Below are 19,117 nucleotides of genomic sequence, written 5' to 3'. Positions count from 1 at the left end.
CTCTGTGCTTTTCCAGCACCACTCTAATCCATAACCCACCTAACCTGCACATCCCTGGACACTATGGGCAATTTAGCGTGGCCAACCCACCTAACCTGCACATCCTTGGACAATTACAAATATAAGGATTGACAAGGTAAGTAACCCCAAGGGGGGCACTAAAATGATTGCCTTCCTACATGTTTCTTTAGACACTAAATGCTGGATGCTGGAATCCAAAGTAGACAGGCAGGAGGCTGGAAAGACACAGCCTCCGAAACATTGACTTCTCCACCTCCTGATGCTGTCTGGCTTGCTGTGTTTTTCCAGCCTCCTGCTTGTTTACCTGCATACCTCTTTCAGTGTTGTAATTGATGCAAGCCGCCTGGTTCCTTGCAAGGAGTATTTCTGTGCATTACTCCAAGTGACAAATGTCAGCGCTGATGGAGAGAATGGCCCTCATTGGGCAGTCTAAAGTGATCAGCGTATCTGTTGTTTTTGGTGTAACCTGTCTCATGACACACCCAGAGACCTCCTTCAGCGTCTTACGTCAGCCTCACTCTGCTGTCATTTTTTTTACAAAAGTGTAGGCTGTTTCCTTTTATTCCACGCCAACAATCCATAGAACAAGGTAATTGTATTGTCATGTGGAGTGTCCATCCACTCAAATAACCATTTATTTTGTCAAGGTTTTGTTGCTGTTGGAAGTGCTCCCTACACAGAAGAAAACTGTTGTTAAAAGTACTTCATTGAGCTAAGAAATCGCTGTCTCCATGCAATTTATTTCTTTCAATGGAGATGTTCTGCCCTTCCCCCATGGGTTAACACTGTCACCGTTTCATATTGCATCGAAGGAAGGGGATCACACAGGATCTCGTCTCAGAAAACCTTAGCGTGCAATCTGTTTCGATTTCCAATTTTTTTTAAAAAATTGCATTCCCACAATAAGGAGCCCAGTCTGCAGAAATGCACCTGAATCCAGGTGAACACCTCCCCATCCTGACAATCCAAGTTCACCTACTCCTCCAAAAAAAATAGCTTCTTACGATGTGAGTTGTCAATGTAAATTGACACTCCCTTCCTCCATCCCTCCCTCCCTCCCTCCTTCCTGACGATCTGAGTAAATATTACCTGGAACTGCATGGTAACGCACGGCAAATCATTCAGGGCTCGCCATCACTTCGCGTGTTCTGGCAGATCGTGAGCTCAATTCTTGAAACAACGGCGGCTGTTTCTTTGTGTGTGTGTGTATATATATATATGCAGTTTTGTTGGGAAAGGTGGGGGGGAGGGGGGTTGTCTGTGGGAAGGGGTGAACGGAGAGTGAGGCGAATTTAACGATAACAAGCGAACCGCCTGCTTGGATGCGACAGGAGGAATTGGCTTGCAGGAAGAATGGGGAAAGGTGGTGAGAGCGTGCGGAGGACGTGGGCGATTGCACGGTACAGTACACCCATTGTTTCTACCCTCAACCCCCTCAACAGCGCGACTGGAGGCGACAGTGCCAAGCGCCCAGCACCCAGACTGCCACTCAGTCCCCCCCCCCCCCCCCCCACCTGTGACCGCCACTCACCACTCTCTGCATTAACAGCGTTCACTTTTAAAATTCCTCTGTTGTACGGTGTTACTTTCAACTTACAGGAGAGTTCATGCCTTTCAATATAATACCTTCACTGAAATGTGCTCCTACAAGTGTTTGACATTGGTAACTGAGAAAGAGTTAACCCCACTTTTCTCCCAGGTCCTAGAAAGAGCCCGCAAGTTTGGTTATGTAAGCACAATTTTAGAGCTTTTAATTCCTCGCGTGCTTATTCAAATACGTGCATTTAAATTATTGTTGTGGCGAGCAATTTTTTTAAGCTTCCTTCAGCCGAGTGCCTTTCTTAGTCTGTTCCTATGGAAGGGGAGGTGAGAACTCACACACCAGAAAAAACCTTCACGGCTAGAGGACAGCCTTTGTAGCTGTTGGAAAGCTTTCTTCAAGAACTCAGGGTCACAGTCTAAGAATGACGGGCAAACCATTCAGGGCTGAGATGAGAAAGAATTTCTACCCTCAGAGAGTTGTGAAGCTGTCCAATTCTCTGCCATACTGAATGGTGGTGCAGGTTTGAAAGGCCCATTGGGCTACTTCTAAACCTGACTTCTATGTTTTAACTCATTTTCCAACATTCAGAAAGGCACGGACTACTGGAAATCACTGGGGCGAGAGGCAACTCCCATTCGGGGCTGTGTCCTTTAAAACTGACTATAGTTAAAGGTTTTAGTGTCATCCTCCATCACTCATCAGGTGAACTGGAAGTAAACACATTGTAAATACAAAGTGAGAGCATATCTAAAATGTTAGAAGGCCAACACAAAGAATACACCCTGCTGCAGATTCAGGATGTCAGGCAAGAAGCATCGGTATGCGTAGTAACCTCTTGAGTCTCAAGTTCATTTGTGCTTGTAGTCCATTCGACCCTTCGAACCTGCACCCCCATTCAGTATGATCATACAAATTCAAAATCCCACACCCGCTCTCTGACCATTCCCCTTGAGCCACATCCAGCTCCCTCTTGAATGTCTATAACTGAACTGGCCCCAAACAGCTTCTTGTGGTAGAGAGTTGTTCCTTTTTTTGTGGCTTTAGACCAAGCCCCTCTTCCAGGAGGGGCCCCAGGTAGAAGCTAGTCTGTCTTACACAGCACCAGTAAACCTCCTTCTGCCTCTCCTAAACTCGAACTATGTTATGAACCATAACGACTTGCATTATTCAAATGGCTTTAAGCACTCCCAAGGTGTGTTGTGTAACAGAATTTCTTGCTAAGACCTAGAAACATATATTAGGACAGATTTGGTCAAAAAGATAAGTTATAATGCGTGATTGAAAGGGGGATAGAGAGGGCCGAGGTTTGAGGAAAGACTTCCTTCCAGAGATTGGGGTCTAGGCAGCAGAAGGCATGGCAGCCAATTCATTTCAAAACCTCAAAGGATTGTGGGGCTGGGAAAGGTTACAGGAATAATGAAGGGCGTAAAAAATAGGATCAGTTGTAGGCCATTTGGACTGTCCAACCTGTTCACCAGTCAATAACGTAATGGTTGATTGATCATGAATTATAATTTTTGTTCATTCATGGGAATGGCCAGCATTTACTGTCATCTCTAACTGGCCAGAGAGTGGTTAAGAGTCAGTCATATCACTGTGGAGTCTGCAGTCAAGTGTAGGCCAGACTGTGTAAGAATGGCAGATTTCCTTCCCTAAAGGACAGTGTTGTACTCCACTTCTGCTGCTGGACTCTTGTAGATTCAAAATCTGTCTAACTCAGCCTTAAATCTTGACGGGTTTAATAGCAAAGATGATGGTTTTAAAATGGAGATATTTTTAACCTGAGGCCCAAGCAGATGAGTGAGGACAGGGTTGATAGCTGAAGTGGACTCAGCCTGACTTAGGAGAAAGATAAATATTTTTCAATGGGTTTAATTTGACACAGTGTGGGAGGCCAACAAGGACATAATGACAAACAAAAAACAAAATTGCTGGAAAAGTTCAGCAGGTCTGGCAGCGTCTGTGAAAGAGAACTCAGAGTTAGTGTTTCAGGTCTGGTGACCCTTCCTTAAACTAGGGCATAATGACAATTTGCATTTAAATAAAGGTTTTTACATTTCGTCCTGAGGTGCTTTACAGGTGGAAGAGGGTATTGAACAGGAAATAACAAAGAGGTTCAGGGAAATGATGGGAAACACAGTTCCCAGATGTAAATCTGCAGAAGATGTTTGAAAGTAGGGAAGGAAGTAAAAATGGACAGATTTGGAAGAGGATTTGAGACATACTGGAAGAAGGTTATGTAATTAATGGCCGAGGATCAAGGGAGGTGTTAATGTGACATACACCCTGGGTGATGTCCACTAGCTGCCAAGATGAATGGATTGATGCTGTCATCAATGTGATCAGCACTAAAGGTTATTTTCCAAATTAATCACTTATGCTTCAGTTATGATTTGTTGGTCAAAAATGTGTTGAGCTATAAATCATCATTAACAGTGAAAACTCTCTGGTTTAGCACACTGTTCTTCAGCCTCGGGATCCAAGATTCAAATGGGACAGAACAGATGAGATGAAAACTCTCATGTAAATGTTTAAGTGAACTGACTCACTTCCTAATTGCTATGGCGCCACGTCATAAAACAAACCATAACTCAGCACCTAACTGACGACCATATTCATGCCTTGTTTAGAAACAAACGAAGAGACGGATTCCTGGTGTTTTTGATATATATTTCACCCAAAATCTCCCAGCAGTTTTGTCTTTTGCTGACGTATAGTTTTACTGGTGCTAAGTGTCACTCTTAACGTCTAATGCTAACCAATGAGTGTCAGCAAGCTACTTAACTGTGTTTGGTGTTACAATAGACCCTCATCTTGCTCTTGCCCAGCATTCACATGTGCACTTCCTGGAAGCAGTCATTGGATAGACATAAGAATAGGAACATAATAAGCTTTAGCCTAAGGTTATGGTGATAACTATAATATCCTCACATCTATCGGTGTTGTATATGTCACAGGACAATTCCACCAACAGAGAGGAAAAAAAAACACAATTGTTTACAGGACCAAGTACTTTATCCATCTGCAGCTTCTGTCCCTCAGATTCCTCCACATCAAATTTTCATTGTACCTGTAATCTGTCAGGTTATTGTTTGTACTATTCTAAACTGGAGGTGATAAGAGTTTTGCCGTTTTTCCTCCTTAAGATCAAGTGAGACAAATTGGCAGGATGCAAAAGAAAGTACTTCTGAATACATGAGATTACAGCAAATTCAGTTGTGGATTGTGTAAAAGACAGAATCTTTTAACAAAATCCAGCAAAAACAACTGTTGTAAACCATTTTTTTGTACAAAATAGCACCAGAGTCAAAAAACCCCTGCTGTTGATTGTGCTCAGGTTTTGTTTTTCACACGAGATGTCAGAAATGCCTTTAGGTTGCCTGGTCTGGAGATGTCACATGTGGGACAGAAACGTGTTTTGAGTTTAAGGTTAAGGCATATTATTGAGAGTAAAAGCATCTTTTATAATGCTTGAAAGAAAATTGGACATTTTCATCACATCTGGCTTTCTTCAGACTCAAATGTTGTGAAGAGTATGTGTCTTGGAAACTGGGCTGGGTGGAACTGTGAATCATTGTTACAGTGTACCTGAAACTTCAGATTTATCAAAAATTGGAACTTGCTCCATTACCATCAATCACTCTGATAAGCACAAAAAACAAGCTCCAACCTAGAAACTTGGAAGAGTTTGCACAATTGTGTGTGTGTCAGTGTGTGTGTGTGTGTTGTCTGTGTGCGTGTATGTGGTAATCTCATTCTGGCAGCTACCATGTGGGTCTAGCTGACCAGAATACTCTCCCGTAGGTGTACCAGAAGTATTTGCAGATTGATAATCAACTTGTTTAGCTACATTATCATTCACTTCCTGTAGATATGAAGTTCCAAGGTGGGATTTGAACAGCTTCTGGCCTGGGGATACTGCACTTCTGGCCGATTGCTGAATTACTCACCATATTGGAACTTGCATTTACATAACACTTTTCTCAACAATTAGGCACTTGTAAGTATATTACAGCCAATGAAGTTCTTATGTTTTTGTTAAGTGTCATCACTGTTTTAATTTAGGAAGTGCAATAGCTAGTATGTACACACCAAGCTCCAACAAACAGTGTGATAAGGACCAAATAATTTGTTTTTGTGGTGTTGATGGAGGAGTAGATATAAGCCAGGCCACTGGATATAACTCCCCTCTGCTTCTTTGAAAAGTGCCATTGGATCATTGCATTAGACTGAAAGGCAAACAAGTTGAACATTTCATCCAAAAGGTGGTTCTTCCAACAGTGCAGCACTCTCTAGTGCTTTGTGCTCTAGTCCTGAAGTGGCATTTGAACCTTGTGATTTGGTATTGAGAGTGCTACAAAATGAACCGTGGCTAATTCTAAACTATCACCCCAAAGTCATTTTAATATTTTATGTATGTATAATGTGAAGCTCAAATCACCATGGAGATGTAGTTAAGATTAGCCAATAATTAAAGCAACTGGAAAAATTAGACACATACTTTTCTAGTTTAGAACTACTTGCACAAGGTTTCAGTATGCCTTAACACTGCACTGCCTGCATGGTAATCCACAGACATTTAATATCTAGGACTCACATCACATAGCTTCTAACTCCTGATTTGTATAATTACCTTCATTGATTCTAGTATCCTTTCAAAGTCCTCTTCAGGTTGTATGAGTAAATGTCCAAACGTCCCCATTTGTGACGTTTCCAGAGACTCTGTCACATGCTTTAACCAGAAAGGGCTAACTTCTACAAGTGATATAAACACATCACTGGCACCTGAGGTGGGTGGGTGTTGGGGGGGGGAGCAGTGTTCAGGGAAAAAAAACAGATCCAAGGTTTTCTATGTATCATCCTTTACTTTGATCAATTCAAATTCATCACTAGTTACTTAGTAATGGCACGATAAGGGAACAAATTGTACACCTGTGCATTTTACCTGGACGCAATGTCTTTCACAAACCCAGCTGATGATGGCATGCGATGATAGATTACCGAATATCTGAACTCTTTAACCAGTCACTGCAAAACCATTTAAAAGATAAGAAATGAGACAAAAAGTTCAAGCAGCATTAACTTCTAAAGTGAAGGTTGTTCAAGCAAATAATTAACTACAAGCAATTTTTAATCATCAAATTAATGATAAACTGTGGTGCTTCTTTCACAGCTAGGTCAGTTTGACACTTAAACCTATACAACGTTTATGAAGTGACTCTAGTCTGCAAATAACAAATCACTTTTCATTTTTAAATATATTAGTTCGTCTATCATGACACTTCATACACAAAGTTAAGGACTACTGTGGTTTTCAGATGAATTGATTTGAGGGCTGGAGAATAATTGCAGGAGGGGTACAAGTCTACTTTCAAGTTATAGATTTGTCCTTATTATAATTTCTGTCCATTACAAATCCCAGCACCTATACAGTCATGATAATGGAAACTGCCTATGTGTGCATGTCATGTTGTAAGTTCAACTTTGTACCAGTTGGTGGCACATTTTCAGAGTGAGGTGGTAATATCAAAGTGGCATATTTTACATAAATTCCCATGGTAAACATAAATACAGGAACAACCAAAGTATTTTACAGGAAGTACACAGAGGTAATTTTTAAGAATAAATATGTTAATTGGCTTATTTGAGAAATAAACTGCTAAGACAGTTCTAAAATTGAATAAAATTAGAAGAAGATGAGGTAAATTAACAATTGATTTGGGTAATATTAGAATTTGGAATTGGAATTTTGAAAGTCTGTACACTGTAGGGGAGACAGAGGGAGGATAGAAGAGTGTAAGCATTTGGTTTTTGGAAAAGAATGAGTTTGAGTGGGAAATTATATGCTGTCTGGATTATGGTGCAGTGAAGACAGAGAGAGCAGGAAGAGCATTTTCCCCGAGCTTTTTGAAGGCATCTTCAGCTGTTTGAGTGTGTCAGTTCCTCTTGACATCCACGGTAAAGAATATCAATAGCAGAAAATGGACTGGAGTGGATCTACTGAAGGCAAGAGGTGGAAGCAATAGGTTGGATTTGCAAGGTACATTAGAGTGTTGTGCTTTTAAACAAATTAATGAAAATAGTTTTAATTGCTTCATTAAACAGCATAGAATAGAGGCCACAGTGGTCTGTTGTAATCCACTGCATTACAATAAGAACATTCTAATGAAATTACTACCACAGAATCACTTCCATATATCCAGTCTTTTCCATTTCGCACTTATGGTGTTGACAAGATAATTATCACAGAATAGCTTCTTGAAACATGAAACTGGTTTTTAATCTGTCAAACGCTCTTTTTTTAAAATTAGAGGCTTGTATGTATGTACACAGGAAGCTGATTTTTTTTTATATTGCTGAAGAACCAGGATTATTTCCACTTGGGGACAGTGTGATGAAAGGTGTCTGGAGATAAAATCTCCTGATTCAATTACTTTAAGCAAATTGGGAATGGGTTCAAAATAGATATCCAAGCTGACTTTCTGAACTTTAATGGAATTCAAAATGCGTTCCTCTTTTCATTTCCCTACTAATAGTTTCCTGTTTTGCACCCAAACCCACCCCAGAGGTATTTGTGGCTGAGGTATTTGTCCCTCCTTTCAGATGGTGCTGAAATATGGAAGACATCAGAAGCGAGTCTGATTTGACCCTTACCACATAGCCAAATACAGTCCCCATTATCAGCAGGTCAGGAGCCAGTGCCCATTTGAGGAGACAATGACAGATTATGGCCTTTGGAGAAAGTGAGGACTGCAGATGCTGGAAATCAAAGTCAAGAGTGTGAAAAGCACAGCAGGTCAGGCAGTATCCGAGGAGCAGGAGAATCCTTGTTTCAGGCATAAGCCCTTCATCAGGAATGAAGCTTGTGGGCCGGGGAGCTGAGAGATAAATGGGAGGTGATGGGTTGGGAAAGGTAACTGAGAATGCAATTGGTAGATGAAGGTGAGGGAAAAGGTGATAGGTCGGAGAGGATGGTGGAGTGTTGAGATGGGAAGGGTGATGGGCAAGTCAGGAAGTTGGAGGCTTGGCACTGGGATAATGTGGGGACAGGGGAAAAGAAAAAAAATCATTGAAATCCACATTGATCCTGTGTGGTTGCAGGGTTCCAAGGCAGAATATGAGGTGTTCTTCCTCCAGGCATCGGGTGGTAAAGGTTTGGCAATGGAGGAGGTCCAGGACATGTGTGGCCTTAGTGGAGTGGAAGAGGAGTTGAAGTGTTCGGCCACGGGATGGTGGGGTTGGTTGGCGTGTGTGTCCCAGAGATATTCTCTGAAGCAATCTACAAGTTGGCGTCCTGTCTCCCAGATGTAGAGGAGACCACATCGGACGCAACGGATACAGCAGATGACATTGGAGGAGATACAGGCAAATTTCTGTAGGATGTGGAAGGATCCTTTGGGTCCCTGGATGGTTGTGAAGGGGAATGGTGTGGGTGCAGGTTTAGCACTTCCTGCGGTGGAAGGGGAAGATGTCGGATGTGGGATGTGGGCTGGTGGGGGTTGTGGATCTGACGAAGGAGTTGCAGAGGGAATGGTCTTTCTGAAATGTTGGTGGGGTGGGGAGAGGAAAATATATCTGGTGGCGGGGTCCGCTTGTAGGTGGTAGAAGTGGCAGAGGATGATGCGGTTTATGAGGAGGTTGGTGGGGTGGAAGGTGAGGTCCAGTGGGTTCTGTCCTTGATGTATTGGGAGGGGTGGCGGTCAAGGGTGGAGGTGCGGGAAGTGGAGGAGATTTCGAGTCTAACTGACCCTTTGTCAAAGCTGGTTTTGACAAAGGGTCAGTTACACTTGAAACATCAGCCCTTTTCTCTCTTTACAGATGCTGCCAGACCTGCTGAGATTTTCCCTCAGATGAATTTTTTTCCTGCCAATTGACAATGGATTCATTGTCATCATTAGACTCCTTATTCCAGACATTTATTGAATTCAGATTCCACTATCTGCCACAGCAGGTTTCAAACCAGGCCCCCAGACTTGACCTGGGTCTCTGGATGAACAGTTTTGCAATAAGACCACCAGGCCATCACCTGGGAAACTGGACCAACCCTTGAAGCTAGAAATCAATATCTCACCAGGCAATAGAGCCACCTCCTCAGCCATCAGGGAGAGGAGCCCAACTTCTTTCCAAAAAAAACCTCCATATTCATGAATCAAAATAGTTTACTTGTGCGGCTACCAATCTATCTCTGCAGTTGTTTAAATGTACAACTTGGTCATGACTTACATCTGTTTAGACTAGTAGGGTTGTAAAATTTACTGCTCAAGTATATTCTTTTCCTTATTAGGTCACTGTATGACTGATATTGAGACTGGAATTATCCAACACAGCACTGCAACTGATTCCCCGTCCCTAGTGTTTTGCTTGAAGGCATTGGATTGGAATCTTTCAATATGGTCATCCGTGTACTTCTGTTTAAACATTCTGCTCAGTTTTAATTCAGCCATGGATTATCACAGGTTAGAACATTGTTTAAAGCCAGCGTGCAATAGAAAGCATTTATCTGGATATACATCAACAATGCTATTCATTTATATTTTTTGCAGCAGTTAGCGCAAAACAAATCGAAGTTACATCGGTTTGCAGTTTAGGAGATTTAGGTGTAAATTCTGGATTAATGTATTCACACCGTGAATGAAAAGCTGTCATTTCAAATCACATTCCCAGGAACCTCAGTGTACAGCAACCAAGGAGTGCTGCATTGCTGGAGGTGCCATCTTTCTAATGAGACCATAAACTAAGGGCCAATTGGCCCTGACAAGGGAACATAGAATCATAGAATCCCTACGGTATGAAACCAGGCCATTCAGCCCAACAAGTCCATACTGACTTACACCCCCAGCTCTATCCCTGTAACCCTGCATCCCATGGCTAAAGAACAAACAACAAAAAAAATTTACAGCCCAAGAACAGGCCCTTCGGCCCTCCAAGCCTATGCTAATCCAAATCCACTGTGTAAACCTACTGCCCAATTCCTAAGGGTCTGTATTTCTCTGCTCCCCACCTACTCATGCATCTGTCCAGACGCACCTTAAATGAATCTAACGTGCCTGTCTCTACTATCTCCGCTGGCAATGCAATCCAGGCACCTACCACCCTCTGTGTGAAGTACTTTTCACGTGTATCCTCCTTAAACTTTCCACCTCTCACCTTGAACGCGTGACCTCTCGTTATTGAATCCCTTACCCTGGGAAAAAGCTTATCTCTATCCACCCTGTCTATACCCTTCATGATTTTGTAGACCTCAGTCAGGTCTCCCCTCAGTCTACCTTTTTCTAATGAAAACAATTCTAACCTATTCAACCTCTCTTCATAGCTAGCATCTTCCATACCAAGCAGCGTCCTCATAAACCTTCTCTGCGCCCTCTCCAAAGCGTCCACACCTTTTGGGTAATGTGGCAGCCAGCACTGTACACAGTAATCTAAATGCAACTGAACCAAAATTTTGCACAGTTTTAACATGACCTGCCAGCTCCTATACTCAATAACCCATCCGATTAAGGCAAGCATACATATGCCTTCTTGACCACTGTATTCACCAGTGCAGCCACCTTCAGGTTACAATGGACCTGAACTCCCAGATCCCTCTTCTCATCAACTTTTCCCAAGGCTCTTCCATTTACAGTATTTTTCACTGTAGAATTAGACCTCCTGAAATGCATCACCCCACATTTGCCCAGATTGAACTCCATCTGCCACTTCTCCACCCAACTCTCCAGTCTATCTATATTCTCCTGTATTCTTTGACAGTCCCCTATGCTTTCTGCTACTCTTCGTGTCATCTGCAAACTTACTGATCAGAGCACCAATGCCCTCTTCCAGATCGTTTATGTATATCACAAATGACAGTGGCCCCAGCACTGATCCCTGTGGAACACTTTCTCCATTTCAAGAAACTCCCTTCAACTTCTACTCTCTGTCTCCTGTTGCTCAACCAGTTCTTTATCCACCTAGCTAGAAGACCCTGCACACCATGTGACTTCACTTTCTCCATTAGATTACCATGGGGAATCTTATCAAATGTCTTACTAAAGTCCATGTATATGACATCTACAGCCCTTCCTTCATCTATTAACTTGGTCACTTCTTCAAAAATCTCTATTTAGTTGGTAAGGCACGATCTCCCCCACACAAAACCATGTTGTCTATCATTGATAAGCCCATTATTTTCCAAATATAAATAGATTCTATCCCTCAGTACTTTCTCCAGCAACTTTCCCACCACTGACGGAAGGCTCACTGGTCTGTAGTTACCTGGAATATCCCTACTACCCTTTTTGAACAAGGGGACAACATTAGCATCTCTCCAGTCTTCTGGCACCTCACCTGTGTTTAAGGATGCTACAAAGCTATCTGTCAGGGCCTGAGCTATTTTCTCTCTCACTTCCCTTAGCAACATGGGATAGATCCCATCCAAGCCTGGGGATTTGTCCATCTTAATATCCTTTAGCCTACCCAAACATCTTCCCTCCTTATGTCAACATGATCCAGAGTAAACAAACTGCTATCTCTAATCTCAAAATTCATTATGTCCCTCTCTACAGTGAACACTGATGCAAAGTAATCATTGAAAATCTCACCCATTTTCTCAGTTTCGAAACACAACTTTCTTCTTTATCCTTTAGTGGCCCAATCATTTCTCTAGTTACCCTCTTGCTTCTTATATATGAATAAAAAGCCTGGGGATTCTCCTTAATTCAGGTTGCTGAAGTTATTTCATGAGCCCTTTTAGCCCGCTTGATTCCTCATTTAAGATTGGTCTAACTCTCCCAATATTCCTCCAAGGCCCGTTCTGTTCTTTGCTGCCTGGACCTTATGTACACTTCCCTTTGCCTCTTGGCTAGTCGTACGATTTCTCCTGTCATCCACGGTTCACAAATCCTGCGTTTCCTATCCCTTGTTTTCAAAGGGACATGCCTATCCTGCACTATCTTTAACCTATCTTTGAATGCCTCCCACATATCAAATGTGGACTTCCCTTCAAATAGCAGCCCCCAGTCCACATTTCCCAGTTCTGGCGAATTTTGATATAATTGGCCTTGACCCAGTTTAGTACTCTTCCCTTAGAACCACTCTTATTTTTGTCTACGAGTGTTCAAAAACTTACAGAATTGTAGTCAATATCCCCAAAGAAATCCCCCACTTCAACTTCCACCACCTGGCCTGGTTCATTCTCCAACATCAGTTCTAATATGGCCCCTTCCCTCATTGGTCTATTGACATACTGCTCTAGAAAACATTACTGGATGCTCCTTACAAATTCTGCCCCATCCAGAACTCTAAGTGTATCCCAGTCATTGTTGGGAAAATTACAATCTCCCATCACCACCACATTGTTGTCTCTAAACCTTTCCATAATCTGTTTACTTATTTATTCTTCTACCTCACGCTCACTGTTGAGAGGCCTGTAATAGAGCCCCAAAAACGTAACTGCACCCTTCTTATTTTTCAGATCTACCCATAATGCCTCACTGCTTAAACCCTCCATAGTGTCCTCCTTTAGCACAGCTGTGATATCATCCCTGACCAGCAATGAAACTCCTCCCCCCCCTTTTACTTCCTCCCTGTCCTGTCTGAAGCATTTATATCCTGGAATATTTAGTTGCCAATCATGGTCTTCCTTCAACCAAGTCTCTGTGATTGCAATAACGTCATACTCCCAGGCACCAATCCAAGCCCTAAGCTCATCTGCCTTACCCACTATATTCCTTGCGTTAAAGTATATGCACTTCAGACCACCAGTTTCTTTGTGTTCATCTGCTCTCTGCCTACTCTTCCCCTTGGTAATGCTGACTTCATGATCCTTAAAGTCTCTAGTTTCCACCTCACTGTCTACTAGTTTTCTCTTCTGGTTCCCAGGGCCCGACCACATTAGTTTAAACCCTCCACAACAGCAGTAGCCAAACCTACCCCAAGGACATTAGTTCCAGTCTGCTTCAGATGTAATTTGTAATAGTCCCACCTTCTCCAGAACCGGTCCCAATGTCCCACAAATCTGAACTCCTCCCTCCTACACTATCCCTCAAGCCACGTGTTCATCCTACCTATTCTTTCACTTCTACCCTGGCTAGCACGTGGCACTGGTAGCAATCCTGAGATCACTACCTTTGAGTTCCTCCTTTTTAACTTCTCTCCTAGCTCCCTGAATTCTGTTTTCAGGACCTCATCAAACCTACACCTCCCTGCACACTGTGTGACATGAAAGCACCCATGGCAATATTTTGAAGATAGAGGTATGGAAGGTTCTCCCTGGTCACTGAACTAATATTTATCCCTCATCCTACAAGAAAATAGTGGTTGCTATTCGGTTAGTTGGTGGGATCCAGCTGTGTGTAGTCTGGTTTCAGTGTTGCTTATGTTCTACATCAGCTGGAAAGTGCTTTGGAAAATTGCTGACGTTATGAAAGGTGTTAAATAAAAAGAAATTCCCACTTAATAATGAGCAGAAGGAATGGGTTTTGTAAACAGAGCTGGAATGGCTGAGGGGAGAGAATTTCAAAGGATAGGAACCTACCAGCCATGTTATGGGATTGGGACGAGAGATGAGTGAGAACCTGGAATCAGAGCAGTGCAATGTACAAGGGAGCATGAGGAAATTTAGTGCAGGAGAAAATTGCTGATATTAGGGTGTGGAAGAAGTTAAAGGCCAGTTAGAGAATTTTAAATTCACAATGTAGGTATATCTATTTATGAGCCTTGATGAAGGAAAAGAGTATTGTCCATCATGGTTTGGAAATCCAAGTTTTATTGAGGGGAATGAGAAGATAAAGAAACAAACATTGAATAAATCAGTGGGTCAAACATGAGTCCATTCACTCTAAATACAAGAAAGGCACTTCATAATATTTCTTAATGCTGAGACACTACAAGCTGTGGAAGAGCAAGTGGGTTTAGGAGTCCAAGACCACAAATTGTGAAAAGCTAGTCCACAGGCCCAAAAGAAAATCAAAGAGGTGTATAGACTTTTTTATATGTTAAAGGGTACAGGGAGAAAATTATGTTTCAGTTGCACGGAGCCTTGGCTTGGTCTATCTGAACTATTGTAGTCAGTTTTGGCCACTGTTTATCAGGGACAATGGTTTTGGTCTGGCAGACTGCAGGTTTTGCAAAATGATAGCAGCAGAGGTTATAGGAATAAACCATGCGGACAGGTTACATAAATTTGGTTTATTGTCATTGTCAGCTCCCCCTGCCTTCAACTGAGAGGTCTACTTGAGGTCATGAGTTTCTGCCATGGAACATCATGTGACTGATTTTTAACCTGCAGATCTTTAGACACAAGTAAGATGTGAAGGTCAATGCTGCTGCACTTCAAAGAGCTTCAGTGTCTTTTGAAGCTTTTCTTTGAACTCTCGGGAATATCGGTCATTTGAGAACTAAAAGAAGAGGAGCTGGCAGGTGAAGCAGATTTTAACCATCTGGACACAGTGTCCCATTCACTAAAAATGATTTTACTGTAATTTTGCCTGAATATGAGGACCTGCCTTCAAGAAAGACAATCGTGTTTGTTGGTCCTGCCCTTAAATCAGGCTTGAATCCTTCAGAGAGTCATAGAGATGTACAGCATGGAAACAGACCCTTCGGTCAAACCCGTCCATGCCGACCAGATATCCCAACCCAATCTAGTCCCAACTGTCAGCACCCGGCCCATATCCCTCCAAACCCTTCCTATTCATATACCCATCCAAATGCCTCTTAAATGTTGCAATCGTACCAGCCTCCACCACTTCCTCTGGCAGCTCATTCCATACCCGTACCACCCTCTGTGTGAAGAAGTTGCCCCTTCGGTCTCTTTTATATCTTTCCCCTCTCACCCTAAACTTATGCCCTCTAGGTTGGGACTCCCCCACCCCAGGAAAAGACTTTGTCTATTTATCCTATCCATGCCCCTCATAATTTTATAAACCTCTATTAGGTCACCCCTCAGCCTCCGACGCTGCAGGGAAAACAGCCAGAGCCTGTTCAGCCTCTCCCTACAGCTCAAATCCTCCAACCCTGGCAACATCCTTATAAATCTTTTCTGAACCCTTTCAAGTTTCACAACATCTTTTCAATAGGAAGGAGACCAGAATTGCACGTAATATTTCAACAGTGGCCTAGTGTAGACAGGTCTGAGGATATCCAACCAAGGTGCTTTAAAAAATAAAGCTTTTCGATAAAGTCCTTACAGAGAAACCTATTGATGGTGAGGGAAGTTTGAGGAAGGGGCTTATTCTTAAAATTAGAGCTACATCATTTAGACGAAATCCAGACATTCATTTGCACACAGGGCAATGCAAATCTGCTATTCCAAGACCGTGGCTGTTGTTCCAGCAATTTTCAAGATGTATCGACAGGTAAAGGTATCAAGAAATGTGGATCTAAAGTGGGTAACTACAGTGAGGTACACAGGTCAACCATGACTAAACTGAAAAGATCCAATGGGATGAATGGCCTACTCCAATCAGCTGACAGTCATCCACCATTCAGGAGGAATGGCTTCTCATATAGGATAACCTGTCACTCACAACACTATCAGGCAGGAACAACAGTGGCCAAGTCGTTGGGTTCAACAAGCTCATTATAGTTGTGATCTCATCTTTGAAGCTACACCAGCAGAGTGATTATTGCAAGTCTTGCATGGACAGTAACACAGTTAGAATGAGGTGAAGACACCTTACTGAAATCAAAAAGTACTGCTGCAAGTAGGGGGAAGCAAATCCTTTGTAAGGCTTGGAGTAACCATGTTCTTAGTGCATTGTATAACATGACGATGTTTTCTTGTTTCTAATTCAGATAAACTCTTATCCTGCTGAACAAAGTACTTACAAAAACAACAGGAATTCAACAGATGTTGCCAAACTGCAAATAGTGTTATAGCTCACTGCTTCTTGGTGCTAATTAGTATTTTTCTTTCTGTGTTAGTTTTAACCAATTCGTAAACCTGCAGAGAAAAATGTACCAGACTTTAGTTAAGAAAAGCGAGTATATCAGGTTGATATTCAAAAGCATACTGTCAGCCAGCTTTCACTATCCAAGTCTCTGTGAATTTCATAAACATGGCTCACATTTTATATATTAGCATCTTAATTATTTTAACACCTTAGGAATGAAATAGTAACATCTGTTTGTCCTATTTTTCCATCTCCAATGTACAACAATGTTTTCCTCTGGGTGCTCCAGTTTCCTTTTCCTCTGGGTGCTCTGGTTTCCTCACACAATCCAAAGATGTGCAGGTTAGGTGAATTGGCCATGCTAAATTGCCCATAGTGCTCAGGGATGTGTACGTTAGGTGAATTGGCCATGCTACATAGCCCATAGTGTTCAGGGATGTGCAGGTTAGGTGAATTGGCCATGCTACATTGCGCATAGTGTTCAGGGATGTGTAGGTTAGGTGCTTTGGCCATGCTATATTGACCATAGTGTTCAGGGATGTGTAGGTTAGGAGCGTTAGTCAGGGGTGAATGTAGGGGAATGGATTTGGTGGGTTACTCTTCAGAGGGTCATAGAGTCATAGAGATGTACAGCATGGAAACAGACCATTCGGTCCAACCCAAGCATGCCGATCAGATATCCCAACCCAATTTCGTCCCACCTGCCAGCATTTGGGTTGGGATATCTGGTTGGCATGGATGGGTTGGACTGAAGGGTCTGTTTCCATGCTGTACATCTCAATGACACTCCAAAGGGTTATATCTCTCCAAACCCTTTCTATTCATATACCCATCCAAATGTCTTTTAAATGTTGCAATTGTACCAGCCTCCACCACATTCTCTGGCAGCTCATTCCAAACACGTACTGGTCAGTGTGGACTTGTTGGGCTGTTTCTACGCTGTAAGGATTATATCAATCTATGGAACAAATTTAAGCAACTAGGAACAGGATGATTCCCTGTGCAAATCCAACAGTTGGTATTTGAAGGATTATGTCTAGTTTTCACTGAATTCCTTGGTCACCATGATATTAACTAATGTGTGGCTATGAATAACCAGAGTTGCTTTTTTTTTCTCTTCTTCTGATGCAGGAAATCTATGTTGGGCTGTTGACCCTGGAGTAGAGTGTTCCCAGTATACCACCTTTTTGCATCCAATTTACTTCAGTCTGAAGGATGTAACTATGGGTCTGAGACAATCCTGTTTGGGTGGTAAGCTCATTTCCATGCCCTCATACCCACAAAGCACCTTCTTATTCTGTTCTTGTTCTGTCTCTACCAACGCTAACTTCTTGCCCCTGCTACCTGTGGTCAAGTACGGGTTATCCCCATATCGCAACAACATGTTCACGCTGTCTGATGCCCAGTACTCTGGTTCTCACTTCTCAGTTATTTCAATGTGGCCTTTTTTGATACATATTAAATGTTAGTTGTTAGATTTAACCCCCTCGCCCCCACACCTCACATCCCCGTGAGTGTACCTACCCTGCATTGCCCTTGACAGGTTCAATGAAAGCGGCTCACCAGCTCTTTCCCAGAGGGGCAAATAGGGACAGGCAATAAATGCTGTCCATCCAGAAAAACCCACATTGTCTGAAAGGTTAAATAAATCAAAATGCAAGTATACTCCTGTTTCTTTCTCACGTTCAGCTTTTTGCAAACGAAAATGGCTTTGACATGTTTGCTCAAGATTTCACCTACAGCATTCGGTGTTGGACATAATGCCAGCAGTCACTGTTCCTTCCTAGTTGAAGCATGTGTCAAACAGGAAATGATTTTCTTTTCTTGGGTTACACACAAGAAGTGGCATGGTTCCGTGCAGCTGTCAGTCCCCTTCATAGTAAAAAAATCAGTGCAATTCACTTATATCGCCGATTCGTTTTTCTATTAATCCTCCCCTTTTCTTTCCCTCTCCAGGCTGCAGATTATGTTTGCAAGGCGAATGTGATAGAAGCCGCAATTCAGTGGAGAGTCATCTCCAAGTTCCTGATATTATAATAACACCTCCAACACCCACAGTTCTCTCAACACCCGGGGGCTTGAAACAGGCTGACAGGGACTCGCTGCTAGACGATACTCTCCCAAACAGATGTTAGCTGCAAAAAAGCCCTGATATTTATGCAAAAGCCCGAGCACCAAGATCACATCAAGAATGTTTCTTGTTTAAAGAAGCGTTAAGAACAGATTGCACAGCAACCATCTGCCTCATTTCACTTGGTGTGTGAATGATAAACTATACACAGATTTATCTACCAATCTGCTTTTTTTTTAACTTTTAAAACAAGTTTTGATGACAATAGCAATTTTGAGTTTGGACTCAAAACTTAAACATTCACAAAAGAATGACTGACTGCCGTGTTTAACTCCTTTGCACCCTCTCTTAGCTCTCCTGTTTTCTGTTGTATCTGCACACACCAGTAGTAAAGACGCTTTGAAAATACCATTTGAAAGATAAAAATGCAAATTTTTATAGTTGCCCTTTTAACTAAAGAGGAATTCTGCACCAGCGACCCACACAAATAGTCTGATCTCAAACTCCCAATTTACATCCAAGTATCTCAATCCAACTTCATACAACAAGCTCCAGAGATAACCAAAGATGTTTTCAATAACGCAGTGAAATTATCAACATGCAAAGATTATC

General features: G+C 42.3%; 1 long non-coding RNA gene across 1 annotated transcript; it reads left to right on the top strand.

Annotated features, from left to right (window-relative positions):
* The first annotated feature begins 1,330 nt into the window (after positions 1-1,330).
* On the top strand, positions 1,331-18,746 carry LOC132823649 (uncharacterized). Its single transcript, XR_009645573.1, has 3 exons — positions 1,331-1,421; positions 17,566-17,685; positions 18,391-18,746. It is a non-coding gene; the product is annotated as an uncharacterized LOC132823649 (long non-coding RNA).
* The last annotated feature ends 371 nt before the right edge of the window (positions 18,747-19,117 follow it).

Source organism: Hemiscyllium ocellatum, chromosome 17 (genome assembly GCF_020745735.1).
Source record: "Hemiscyllium ocellatum isolate sHemOce1 chromosome 17, sHemOce1.pat.X.cur, whole genome shotgun sequence".
Classification (NCBI taxonomy): domain Eukaryota; kingdom Metazoa; phylum Chordata; class Chondrichthyes; order Orectolobiformes; family Hemiscylliidae; genus Hemiscyllium; species Hemiscyllium ocellatum.
The sequence above is the reverse complement of the archived record's forward strand: the minus strand, read 5'-3'. Positions and strand labels throughout refer to the sequence as shown.